The sequence below is a fragment of the Apus apus genome, chromosome 3 (genome assembly GCF_020740795.1).
Source record: "Apus apus isolate bApuApu2 chromosome 3, bApuApu2.pri.cur, whole genome shotgun sequence".
Taxonomy (NCBI): Eukaryota; Metazoa; Chordata; class Aves; order Apodiformes; family Apodidae; genus Apus; species Apus apus.
In genome coordinates, this window is record NC_067284.1 from 81,703,823 (window position 1) to 81,717,113 (window position 13,291).

General features: G+C 40.5%; 1 protein-coding gene across 1 annotated transcript in view; it reads right to left on the minus strand.

Annotated features, from left to right (window-relative positions):
• The window catches only part of EFCAB2 (EF-hand calcium binding domain 2), a 33,567-nt gene that overhangs the window by 13,254 nt on the left and 7,022 nt on the right, over nt 1-13,291 (minus strand). The gene's annotated exons all lie outside the window — the stretch shown is intronic.

Genomic DNA, 13,291 nt, shown 5'->3' on the forward strand with positions numbered 1-13,291 from the left:
CATGATCACCAAGCTGTCTAGGCGTGGACTCTGCCCAGAGTGTGCCACAGCTCCTTCTGGACCATGAGCCTGAACCCTTACAGGACACCATGGTGGAGTGGTACGAGCAAGATGAATGTGGGCCCAGTTTTGCCCTAAGATGGGGTTGAGTCTCTTCATTCTACATCCAAGGAAATATAAGTGCTCTCATGTCCACTAAGTCAGCCATATGCATGAAAAGCTGAGAACCAGGAATAAAGGAATGGCAAAGGTATGTGCACCATTAATATGTCTCATGGTAAATAGTTTGTTGATCTCACAGAAGGGGAAGGAGTAATATGCTGCATTTACTTTTTATATCTCAATCTCAAAAGACTGGGGATAGAAGAACCATAAGTTTTCACTTTTATATCTCATCTAAAGTCAGAAATTGCATTCTTGGAGTAAGGGAAGTACCAGGAAAGAAATTTTGAGAAGAAAAATGTAAAGAGAGGAAGGCGTCCATCTAAAAAAAAAAAAAACAACTGAAAAAAATAAGAGGTCCCTGGCAAGGAAGCCAAGGTAAAAAAAAGAATGAGCTGTTTAGCCCACTGGAAGGAACTTGATATAGACTTGACTTTTTGGTTCTCTGTGGCTAAATACAGCCCCAAAGTCCAGCTGACAAACCAACATTCCACAGGCAGCATTTTGTAAGCTAGCCCCAGAGCTTCCACAGAGATGCCACAGGGAAAACTGGAGTGACAGACAGAACATGAGATAGGTATCAAGTACACTTGTTTTCTCATTTGCACACTTTGCTTCTGTATTTTCAACATAATAATTAAAACATAGCTCTCCTCTATTAGAACCTAGTAATTTTCTTCTTTAGGCTCATCTGTTGTTAAGTGTTGTTCAGCAGCTCTGACCAGTGCTAAACCACTGGACCTTGTTTCCACAGGCATAACAATTTCATACCTAGCTTTTGACAATCCCAATCTCCAGGCTTGCAGTCTACAACCACTGTTTTTGTTTCATTTTCTCTTTTACCCTCATGATAGAAATGTCTGTTTTCTGTATCACAGCTAAACAATACATTGCCTTTGTGATCTCCCAGTCTTTAATTCTACTCATGAGGTTTTTCATCGTCTTTTCTCTGCCAGTGCTCCTGAGGAGAGCAGAGCAGCTGGGTGGGTGCCTGGCAGTTGGACAAGACCGAGCCACGGCAGGCTACAAGCACTTCAACATAGTAGTGGATTGACCCAGATTTAAGGAAGCTCTTTTTCATACAGAAGAGAGGTGCTTTCTCATTACAAAGGCAGAGGTGTCTGATGCTTCCCATCTGTGTTTGGTACTGAACTCCCCCCAGATGACACATGAAAAGAGGTAGGGATATTACCTGTATTCTTCTTTCTGACTTTACTGCCCTGATGAAAGCATGGGCAGGTAAATGTATAATGGATTGGATATTGGAGGTCACTGAGGAAGAAGAACCCTGTATACCCCCCAGATACAGGATAAGTTGTATTATTTTCATAGCTTGACAACAATGTCTATCATTGATGTGCTTAAGCAGTAAAATTCACATTTAATTCCTTTTCAAAAAACACAGTTAAATTCAAGTGGTCCTGATTCCTTGTAGAAGAGGCCCTAAAGACTCTCAAACTACTACATTTGATGAGAATTTTTCGGTGACTTCAAAGAATCCTGGATCTAGTCTCCAATGTAGACTGGTGGAGTTCAGTTCTTGAGATCAGGCACTTCAATTGTACACTATGTCAAGCAGTAGAGAAATACCAAAGGAATATTTATAGCTGTACATTCTCATCTTGATGAGTGAGCCTTCTGTAGAAATATAAATTAACCAGAGGGAGGCAGGGAGAGATCTCCAGTACTGGAACTATGTAGACATCCAGCCTTTTCAAGCTTTGCCTTCAGTGCAAACAGCATACATTAATCTTCCCTGTTTAAAGAACCCTGACAAAGAAAGGTCCTGAAATGAAATTAACTTGATGGTTTAATCTAGGTACCAGATAATCTATCTTTCTCCCAAGAACTGAGAGGAAGTTGTTATTAAGAGCCATATCAATGGAAGAAAACATAACATACTGTAGTACTCTTAAAGACACTCTGTGAGATGAGTGAACATCTAATAAGCTACTGCCTAAATCTCTTGTCCTTCCTCTAGCAATGAAAGCCAAAGATGTTCAACACAGTTCAGGATGGCAAAACTAGTTCTCTGAAGACTTCTGTGATTCACTATAAACCTGTCTTTGGGAGGGAGAAAAAGATGGATTCCAGCTCTAGCATAAGTAAAGGGGAAAAAGTTTAAAATTACACCTTCAAGACGGCATCAGGAGATCAGACATACAGTTAACTCAGCAGATGTTATGCTCTAAGGTACTGAAAACTTTCCATAGAAGGAGACTCTGCTCCATGAGTAGATAAATGAAGGTTTCGTGTTGCCCTGTGGAGCAATTTTTTAGCAGTTTTCAGGACAGAAATACCTACACTGATAAAATATTTCACTCACTTACTCTACTAACTAGAAAAACAATACACAATATCAAAGATAAAATTATTTGATAACTTCTAATGGTTTAAATAAATATTGAAACATACCATGACAAAAAAATATTCCAATACATACAACTACTTATTCTTTTAAATGCATTCCGTAGGGATGATACACTACTTCCATTTTTATGTTGATAAAATGCTTCAGACACTTGTTGGTTTTCTTTGTATTTTCTCATTCTCCTTTCTTTTCCTACCACATATGCAATAAGGAGACAGAATGTCGTTAAATCCATTCTGCAGATACATTAACTGAAAAGTGTATTTACTATCAGTTCCCTTTCCTGCACTATCCATTGCTGTTTTCCCAGTTTGTTTAGCATGAACTAGCCAGATACTGCCAATTAAGTAAGACTGGTGGGGAGCTGGGAGTTCCAAATTAATTCTTCTGGTTCTGTCAGACTGAATTGTTTCTCTTCAGCTTGTCCAGACTGTTCCCCAGCACTTTAAGGTCCATTTGAAGCCAGCCCTTAAGCAGCACACCTGCCTCAGTTGTGACATTTTTTATTCAAAGACCACAGCTTCAGTCTTTGTAGGGGACAGAAGCAATTAAATAAATGTGGCTCTGCCAGACTCTTGAGTAATGAGCATTTTTTAAGTGTTTCCTAGTTGATACAATTTGATAGATTCTACCATTCGTTTAACTGTATGAACCTGTTTTCTTCCCCAGGGCTAGTTGCTCTGGTAGCTCAAAAAGTCAACCTTTCCTTTCACTGAAGAGAAATATGTGCAGAAAAACAGTGGTATCAAAAGAGCAGGTAGGCCAACATTAAACAGCTACCTAAAATTCTGGGGATCAGCACCTATCTGCTGCACACAGGAAAAGATTTAGTCCCAACACAGTGTGATGAACCTGCTTACACAAAGTGATACCCTGACATTAATCTTCATAAACACTAATCTAGATATATTTTAATAAAATAGTGACTTTTTATATTTTAACTCCTAGATGCATGTGGACACCTCATTAATTATGCCATCCTCGCTTCATGGTATTACGTTATGACTACAAGCAGGTGTGAGGAAATCCCTGAGGCTTCTAGTGACAGGGACACTTTCTGACACAGGGCTGCCTTGCAGAACTAGCCAGTCTGAAAGGACAACGGACACAACTGGGTAACCCCAACTCAGTGACAGGCAGTTTTAGAGTTGTTTACATATTGCTGCTTTGGTTTTATTTAAAAGTATTGTTATGAACAGCTCTTTTGTAGATCTCCCCATCCACTAACTAGGTACATAATCGTACCAGTGGCTTCATACTCCAGCATCATTTCTTCTCTGCCACTAGCCATTATTACAACCAAAAAAGTAGGCAGCAACCTTGGTCCTGACAGTTGAAAAACTGGAAACAGGATGCAAAGTCTGCCATGAAGAAAAAGGAACATTTTTAAGAAGGCAATGGACACAAGAGGGGACATGACTGTGCAGGCAGCCCACATGAGAAAACGGAAGTTCGGAAGCCCCCTGCAATCTCCACTCGACTTCAGTGAACCTTCTCTTTCTGCTCACTGATCCAAGTTATGCTATCTAACCATCCTACTCACACTGCTCCAACACTCTTCCACGAGGGCCCTACAACCACCCTTTGCAAATCCTACTCTTCCTATCATCTGCAAATCTTAAGCAACACCCTCTCTCTTGCCATACAATGCCAATCAAAAAGGTGAGGTGAGACAGTGGTTGAGCTATGGGGAATATCTGAGTCAGTCAGAAGTGCAAAAAGTACAAAAAAAGCAAAGTGTGAAGTCCCTACTTAAAAACTGAGTCTACTACATGGTCAAAAAAAAGGTTTGGCTAACAAGCATAAATAGCCAAACAGATCTTTCTTACTCCTTGCAGCTTCAATAGGAGTTAAAATCTTAGAAATGTATCAAGACGCAGGAACAGTTCCCCGTAATAAGGGGGACTGGTGCTATTCCAGAAAATGTGAAACCACAACCAAGTTTCCTTTAAGGGTGATTCCAAATTTATTATCTAGGTGTACAGGGCAAAAGGATCAAAGAGATTAATTAAAAAGGAAAATAAATGTCTTTGATGTTTGCAGCCACTGTTTCATCTGACCTTTTCCAAAATTCTTCACAAATCCACAAATGGAAATAAAGGAATAAGAACTGGAAATAACCAACCAACCAACATATCTGACTGTAGTTCTAAAGAGAAGAAATGTACAATGTATATTTGTTTAAATACAATGCAAAACAACAATAAGAGACTTCACAATTGCAGCTCTGAGAATGTTATCAATTAGCTCTTATGAGATCTAATCAGACTTTTAAGCAAGTGTTAACTGGACCATAACCTAGGTCAAGATATTAAAAAGCAGTCACAATACTCAGCATCACCAGCACAGGTGAAATCTCACTCCCAAATAAGCTCAACAGTTTTATCAAGACAAGTTTCCAAAACAAAAAAAGGAAAGCCAGTGTGGTGTCATAAGATGAATTCTTGGTGATGCTACCAGTGTAAGGTGCTCCCAAGCTACTGAGTCTCTTTCCTAACTCCAAAGTAAAGTATACAACTCCCTAAATTACTCTGCCACAACTGTTTGTGTTGCCTTCATGCTAAGCGTGGAGAGTTTGACTGACTTAAAGCTAATTCAGAAACGTTGCTCCACTTCAAAAAATAAAATCTTACAACACCCAACTAATTATATTTTAAGGAAATTGCTGATGAAAAGGAAGACTAGGAGAAAACAATCTTGAGGCCATTTGAATGTGACTTATTGGCAAGACCTTTCTGCTCTGTAGAAGAAAAGGCATACATTAGATTTTTTCTAGCGACTTCTTAATTCCAGAGGAAGCTTAATGTACAGCCAGCCTGATATGCTGAAACAGTAATTGTATGCCATGCTCTAAAAATATTGAAGCAAGATAAATATCTTCTTGTCTACCCTGTACCTTCTACAGTATGTATGATATTAATATATTAGATACCAGAAAAGAAAGGAACATTATGATTAAGCTATAAGTTTGTGGAATATAAAATGTTATTTCTTTGTATCTTGTGATACATAATGAAATAATTTAAGATATGTGCTCAATTAAGAGTCTTCATCTAGAAAGACAAATCAAGCAGATTTATAAGAAAAACAAGAGGTTTCTAAAGTAGCTTGATTCCTCCAAAGAAGGGATAAACCCATTCCTGAACTGCAATCTGAAGAAAACAAGTTGACACAAAGTACTGATGGCACCAATGGGAAATGTGTCACCTGAGTTTAGCCATTCAGATTGAATGAAGTAATAAAAGATTCAAGAAATTGGGTATATACCAGTTCGCAAGAAATGAACAGGCTGAGTTAATCACTGACAGCGGTTCCTGCTCCAGTTTGGGGATCCAAGCTATGGCCTGCAGATTCAGCAAAGGGATAATGCTTTCTCTCCTGGATAAGATGCATCCCATGTTATCACAGATGATGCTTAGGCAAAGCGAATTTTAGTCTGTTTCCTGAGAAGAATAAAAAAAATGCAACTGGTTTCTGCAGAGGTCACTTTCAAGCATTCTCAAAGAAGCAAAAACAAAGTCTCAAGAACAGCAACAGCTTTTTCTTTCATGTTATTTTGAATTGTTAAGAACTAGCCATATCATTGCTCCCTATTGTTTATGTTTGTCACAGCATACACCGTGTGGTATCTACATAAACAAGCAAATCCTATCATCAATATCAATCAACAAAACCAAAACCCTACACTCATCATTGTGAATGCAATCAACCTTGGGACAAGAGCATAACCTCACTCCATTGTCATACCTCTTTTCCTAATGGTAGTTCATGTGAGAGCTGAAGAATTACCTGGTTGTTTCCATCACAGTAACTGCCTTGTGGAAAATTAATAGTGAATAAAAATAAAGGGACCATAATTAAAAATAGATACACAGAATAGAGCTCTCAGAGTGAAACAATCAGAACAATTTTTGCACAGCCCCATGGCACCTGGCGTGAACAACCTTGAGGACAAAATAATGAGCAGCAAATGGGGTTCTAGAAAACTCAAATAATTAATTTGATGTCTGATAATAAAATACAGGCTGTCAGTTTGACAAAGGCTGCAGCAAAGTTAACTGCAAAAGCTACTTCAAATTCTGACAGAAAAATATTAAACACAATTTTTCCTTTTTGTCTTCTCTACATAAGACAATTGTAACATGGGCCAAATCATGGAATCATAAAACTGCTTGGCTTGGAAGTGACCTTAAAGATCATCTAGTTCCAACCCCCCTGCATGGGCAGGGACACTTCCCACTAGACCAGGTTGCTCAGAGCCTCATCCAACCTGTCCTTGAACACTTCCAGGGATGGGGCATCCACAGCTTCCCTGGGCAACCTGTTCCAGTGTCTCACCACCCTCACACTAAAGAATTTCCTCCTAATGTCTAACCTAAATCTCCCTCTTCCAGTTACTTAAGGCAAATATTTAATAAAGTGATGTAAAAAATGAAGTACTATCTTGACTACAGCTTGGCTATGGAAAAGAGACTGTTTTATAGAATGATAATAATAATAATAATAATAATAATAATAATAATAATAATAATAATAATAATAATAATAATAATAAAGATCTCAGATCAACCACAATGGAAATATTTTGGTTATTGCATTTAGAAATGGACAAATCAATTAAAGACTTAAAAAAATAATAAAAATATAAAGGCTGTGCATTTCAACCTCAAAGTTGAAAAAAGTGATAATATACCAATATGCAAAATATATATCCAGTTTGTGATAGTTAATTGGTGGCAACTAATGGAGCTACAAGTTGCCAATAACTTTACCTGATGAAACAAGATATCCTGAATAGTATTCTAGGTTTTAATTGTTCAGTAGATGGTATTTGAAGTGCCATGGCATCCAAAGCTACAATAGATTCCAAAGTTTTAATACATGTGGGAACCAAAACTAACCAGACTAATGGGGCTTTTAACAAACTAATTCACTTGTTGAGAAACAAAGTAAGTATAGAAACTATTGGTGCCTTGATAAGCAGTCAAGCTTCTAGCTGCTCATAAAATTCTTAGTCTAAGTGACACTATAGCATAGAACAAAACAGGCCACGGAGGATGCCATGTTGAGCTGGAAAAGAAGCCCTAAGAAGTCAGTGTCTTTCATCACCTAGAATATCCATAGCTCACATTGCCTCCCAAAACCAGTTTGTTTTAAAATGTCATTGATTTGAAAAGGAATATCCACCATTCACAAAGTTTTTGTCCCGGTTAACTTTCCCCAGAGGTGATGGAATCATAGTCCATCTTGTCTACTGCCTTCACTTCTGGATCAAGTATGGTTCTTCACCAATGGAAAAAATATTTCTTTCCCTCATGGTAGACATTCTTGTAGGTCATCAAACCCAATTTAATGCTGTCACTTCTGGTTGATCTTGCAATATGTCATTATTTTGCCTGGTCTGTGCCAGGCAAACAGCTCCCACGCCAGTCCACAGAAATCAGTCTGTATCCTCAGTATGTGATAACTCATACCTTTCTGCCCTGATTCTTAATGATATAACAGCCTAAAGAGCTGCTGCGTTAAACCTGACTCTCACATCCCCTGTTTGTTTGCTCTGTCCAGAGTTTGCATTTAAAGCTGGGGGATGCAGATGGCAAAGTATGTCAGAGTGAAGCCCCAGTGGAATTACAACCACTGCCTGGGCTTGCTGCAGATAATGCGTTGGCCTATGGGAACAGAGAAGGGCAAATTATGAGAAATACCCTTGCTACCTCTGCAAAATCCTTGACAGATGCTTGCTATAACACAGAATTGTCAATATGCTAGAGGGGACCAACAAGCCACTACTTTCTGCATCATAGCCTCCCTGTGCCCAGGCTTCCAGAACAGAGATATTGATTTATTTATTTGGTTCTACCAAATTCTTTCTGGAAATCCCTGGAAAGGATGCAAAGCTAACTTACTCTAAACTTACTGAAACTATAACGAAGCAGAACTTGCAAGTGGAGGGAAGAGGTGCAGGGAATGTTGAATGTTACAAGTGACTGAATGGGACTGCCTGCCAGCAGGAATCCTGCTAATGCTATGCTGTGCTTCTTACAGACTGTAAAACTCCCCTAAGTGCTCTTCAGGCCTGGACATGTGGCAGGTTTGCTGGTGGGGAAGGCATATGGAAGTCTGGTATTATTGAAAAAAAAAGCATCCGCACATGCTGAGGGTGTGGTAAGGGAGACAACTCTGCCTCTCCTATTACCTGGCTGAGCTCCTTTGCACGCAGGCACACAGGTGGAGGTGGCTGACACTGCCAGCCAACTCTGCTCACCTTGCACTGTTGCCTCTGGGACAGCATCACTCTACTCTGCTGAATGTCCTTTCCCAACTTTGTGTTTTTGTCATCATAACCTTTGCACCTCTACAGGTGCCATGTGCACCTGTGTCCTTGGCAGTCTCTAGATCCAGCTCCAGATTATTAGATTTTTCAGGAAAAGAAAGGGGGTGATTACTCTCACCTACCCTACAGGCAAGAAAATCCTTCCTCCTTGATTTTCAAAGAGTTCTTGAGCAGCTTGTTGGTGACAACTAGCTAAGTATACACAATCCTGGGATATATGAGGGAAGGATGCTACAATTACACAGTTTGCTAGGGAAAACTCCATTCCTACTAGGCAGTTAGTTCGAGTGATGCAACACGGGTATATACCAGTCTATGTCAGTTGACAGTTCTTCATGCATCTCAGAAAAGGCTCAATAAAATATACTATTGCCATTTTTACTGCACACAGTATGGGCAGACATGCTATACCTACATATATATCTATATATAATGAAGCACCAGTCTTCATAAGCACCAGCAGAGCAGCCCACAATCCTGGGAGATGATTGGGGTATGCTAACCAGCTATACTCAGCTAGAGTTCAATTTTCTCAAACCTCTGCACTAGCTAAGGTTTGAAGAGTGATGAATTCTGTTTTTGTGATTTTTTCTGAGACTTCCAAAGAAGAGATAATGGAGGTGCAGTGGCTGGCTGGTTGGTATGACCATGCATGTGGGATGTATTAAGCATTGTGTTCCGGGTCAAAGCAATCAAGACAAGAGAGGCTTTAGCAGGGATTCCTGATCTGCTGCAAGCCCACGCAGTGCCCATAGCAGCACCTAGCTGAGATGGGCTAGTTCAGACCTTGGAAATGCAAGAGTGCAGGCTGTGGCCAGGACTTGTCTACAGCACTGTATTCTCCTGCTGATTAAGTGTTCTGGACCTAGTAGCACACCCAGAAAAAAAAAAGAAGTCAGGAAAGAAACCACGAGTTGACCTAATTCAGGTTAAAATAGCAAGACATTCTGAAATTTTCTAGTGAGTAATTTGTAAGCCATGCTACAGTATTTCTTTCATATCTGCAAGGAAAAAAGGTCAGTGGAGGCTGTCATCTCCTGCCTCTCTGCTGGCAGTAGGTAGAAGCCCTTCCATCAGGAAATGGCAATGCAAGTTAAGATTCCCACATGCACAATATCACAGGCAGGTTTCTGCTCTCTCTTTTGACCAACCAGAACAAGACTGTGAGGGAGGATTACTACCTGCAAGTAGCAGGGAAATGCAGAAGCAAATACTTCGCATTCATCCCTCCTTCAGCTCCAACTTACTGTTCTGCTGCTGCTGACCCTAGGACTGGGTACAGGTCCACCTAGCCACAGGGATACTGCAGATAGTGCTCAGTGAAAATGACCTGCTGTGTTCTGTTCTGCACCTTTTTCTACAGCCACAGCTGACAGATTTTTATCACCCTAAATATAAAGCCTCTCTGAGCTCTGAAACAGTCAATAGTGAGAGCTAATGCCCTTACCTGACCTTCTTAAGCACCTTACTCCTTGTATCCTACCTCACTGTCACCCACATATGAAATACTTCAGGATCATGCTGTGAATGGTAACATAGAGCTTATTGCCCAGGTCCTCTGAAGAATACATAGCACTGGGAAACAGAAGGAATTCATGCAGGGTATGCCCTGTGTATGCCCAAACCTCAGATAAAAAGTAGAGAGCCTGAAAGAACCTGGAGTCATCGTTACTTAGAGCAGAAATGCTTGGGATTTCTCCTGAGCATCTTTCAAAATACAACAGTACCTACCCTGACCATAGTGGTTTCTCTCTTCCCAGCTTTCACACAAATCTGCCCACATTTCATGCTTTTATTCTTGCAGAGTCCTTTCAGAAAAGCTGGGGGTGGGGTGTTGTTGACTGTTGGTTTCTTTCCCCCTAATGTTTTGTCATGTGTTGAAACTTTTTTTTTTTTTTCTCATACCTATTTTGCCTTTTTGCAGTTCTTGGAGGGAAGGGTTGGATGAGACGGGCCTCAAGACTCTTCAATGGGACAGTTACAGTGGCCTTACAGGACATGGATGGTAACTACATGCATTTTCACTTGCTAGGCTGTCAAACATTTTATGTCAGGAGTAGCTGTAACACTTTTAGAGCAACAATCAGGACACAGCACAAAATGTTCAACTACAGCTCTCAGGCTTTGGCCCTCACTGTCTTCCCAAGCAGGTGGCCATAGCCATGCTGCTTTAGTTCCACAGGCCTCACAACTGTTGCAGATTATGACTTTGGAAGCAGCATGCAAGGAGGACTCTCAGGAAGAAGAAGCATGTATCCAAATTGGACTTAACAGATCTCAATTATGACCAAGATTTCAGCCAGCCAAGCACATCATCATTTTGCAGCTACTCAAGTGGTAGCTGAGTCCGACTTCCTGAAGCCCAGGGCTTCAGCAGCCAAAGCAGCAAGCTCTGAGTAGTATCACTCACCCTAATCATCTGCACAGGTTCAGCTCTGGCAGCAAAGCTCTCCTTCTGCTAGCTGGTATCCACAGACAAGCTGACAAATCCTTGTCATTTGCATGCAACCAACACTGAGAGCAGTGAAACAACATGCTTTGTCACAGTAACTTGCAGAAAGATGGAGGAAAATAATTTCCTTCTGGTATAAAGATCTTCTCTCCTGAGCAAAGGATGTGGAAACATGACCACAGTCATCCAAAGAAAGTAAGGACATCCCATCTATGGGATCTGGACTGCCTCCTGTACACCTGTGATTCACAAATAATATATAATTAACAACTTCTCTTGAGGCAAGGCATGATGTTATTCTTCCTAAAGTAAAGTGGAAGAAATGCCAGAGCTTGACGTTTGTTAACCTGCAAAAAAGACCAGTGACACTTTTTTAAAGTCAAAACCAGCTTCACAAAGTCTTCCTTTTCATAAGACAGAGATAAACTCAGCATGAATCTCCATTAGGGATGTCTTGCACATCCCTGAAACCCCAACTCTGGCAGTTGTACCAGTCAACACTCCTGTTGCAGCTCAGAGCTGGCAAAACCAGTAATCTCCACTGCTGCAATTCCTTCTGTATCTTTCATCTCAGCCACACCTGAGATATAACAAAAGAGATATGTCTAGCCCATACTTATATTCTCTTTTATTACCAACAGCAAACTGCCCTGCAAGGATATATAGCTCTCCTGCTGATGCTGAGTCTTGCTATACCTTCAGTTGCTGCTGAAAAGGAAGAGCTTACACAGGCTGCAACACCAGCAGAACACAACCTCTGCTGCTATGCTGTGTGGTTGCAGGAGGCATTTGTCTCCATTTTTCCTGGACTCTCCACAGTGCAGGCCCCAGAAGCAGATGGCAGAGCCACAGAGGACAACTTTGACACTCACAGCCTATAACACATAAGCTCCACACTGAGTTCCACCAATGAGTAGCACTGCACATGCTGCTGCGTGCCCCACAGCAGCAGCTCAGTTTGCCAATGAGCTGAGGTGGCTCCAACAGGGCACTCTATAATTTGTCACCAACAGCGTTCATGTACACCTGATTGCACGTGTGGCAGCACCGAACATCTCATAAATTGAACATGCCTACGAGCTGATTGATTGCTCAAGTGGTAGGGAACCAGGGATCGCAACCAAGTTGATATTAGTGCTCTTAGAATTCATTTATTTTAAACAGAAGCCGTTCTAAAGTTTAACCACAGCAGTGCTGGTAGAATACAGCAGTTTGTAAACTTTCTTCCTTTGTCAGAACTATTTTTTAAAAGACAATGGGAGAATGAGGGGTCTAAGTATGACTTTTAACACAGGCTGTTATTATGTAACATCCAGAAGCTCGCCAGTTTGCCTGACAAGGTCTCAAATGGGTTAAAAAAAATACAGTTTCTAGATTGGTTGCAGTTCTATCTGCAGTACTCTGGCATGAGGGCTCCGACCAACCAAGGAAAACTGTTACAGTGAAACAAAATGGCAAGAGATTACAAACTGCAGCTGCTTGTATTTCAAGGAGTTGTCTTTAAAGTATCACTTACAGTGTTAAATCACTTTCTTCACATACAGTGAATGAATGTGAACCTCCAAGTTTCTTTTTGTTCACCTAAGAGTAATATTCTGAATTTGAACAGCATTTCAGCTGACAAATTTAAGACATTTACATTTATAATCAATGGGAAATAAGACTTATGTTTATAACCATCTGAGGTAGGCTAAGCTACAGAAGAAAGTTGACGAACAGGAAACAAAAAAAGGATACAAGCTGTTCACAGAGAAATTTCAGAATTTGTGTCTAATTTTCAACCTGACCATCAGCAGAAATGGTCCAGAACTTCCTGTGACCTTCCAACAGCAACAAAATAATCCTTATAATTTTGAAGATGGAGCTCAGTATGCTTTTGAAAGTTATGGTTGTATACAGTCCCAAGCTGGACACAAGGAAATGCCTTCCAACCTTTCATCCATGAGGCTTTCACATACTACCCATATCTAAC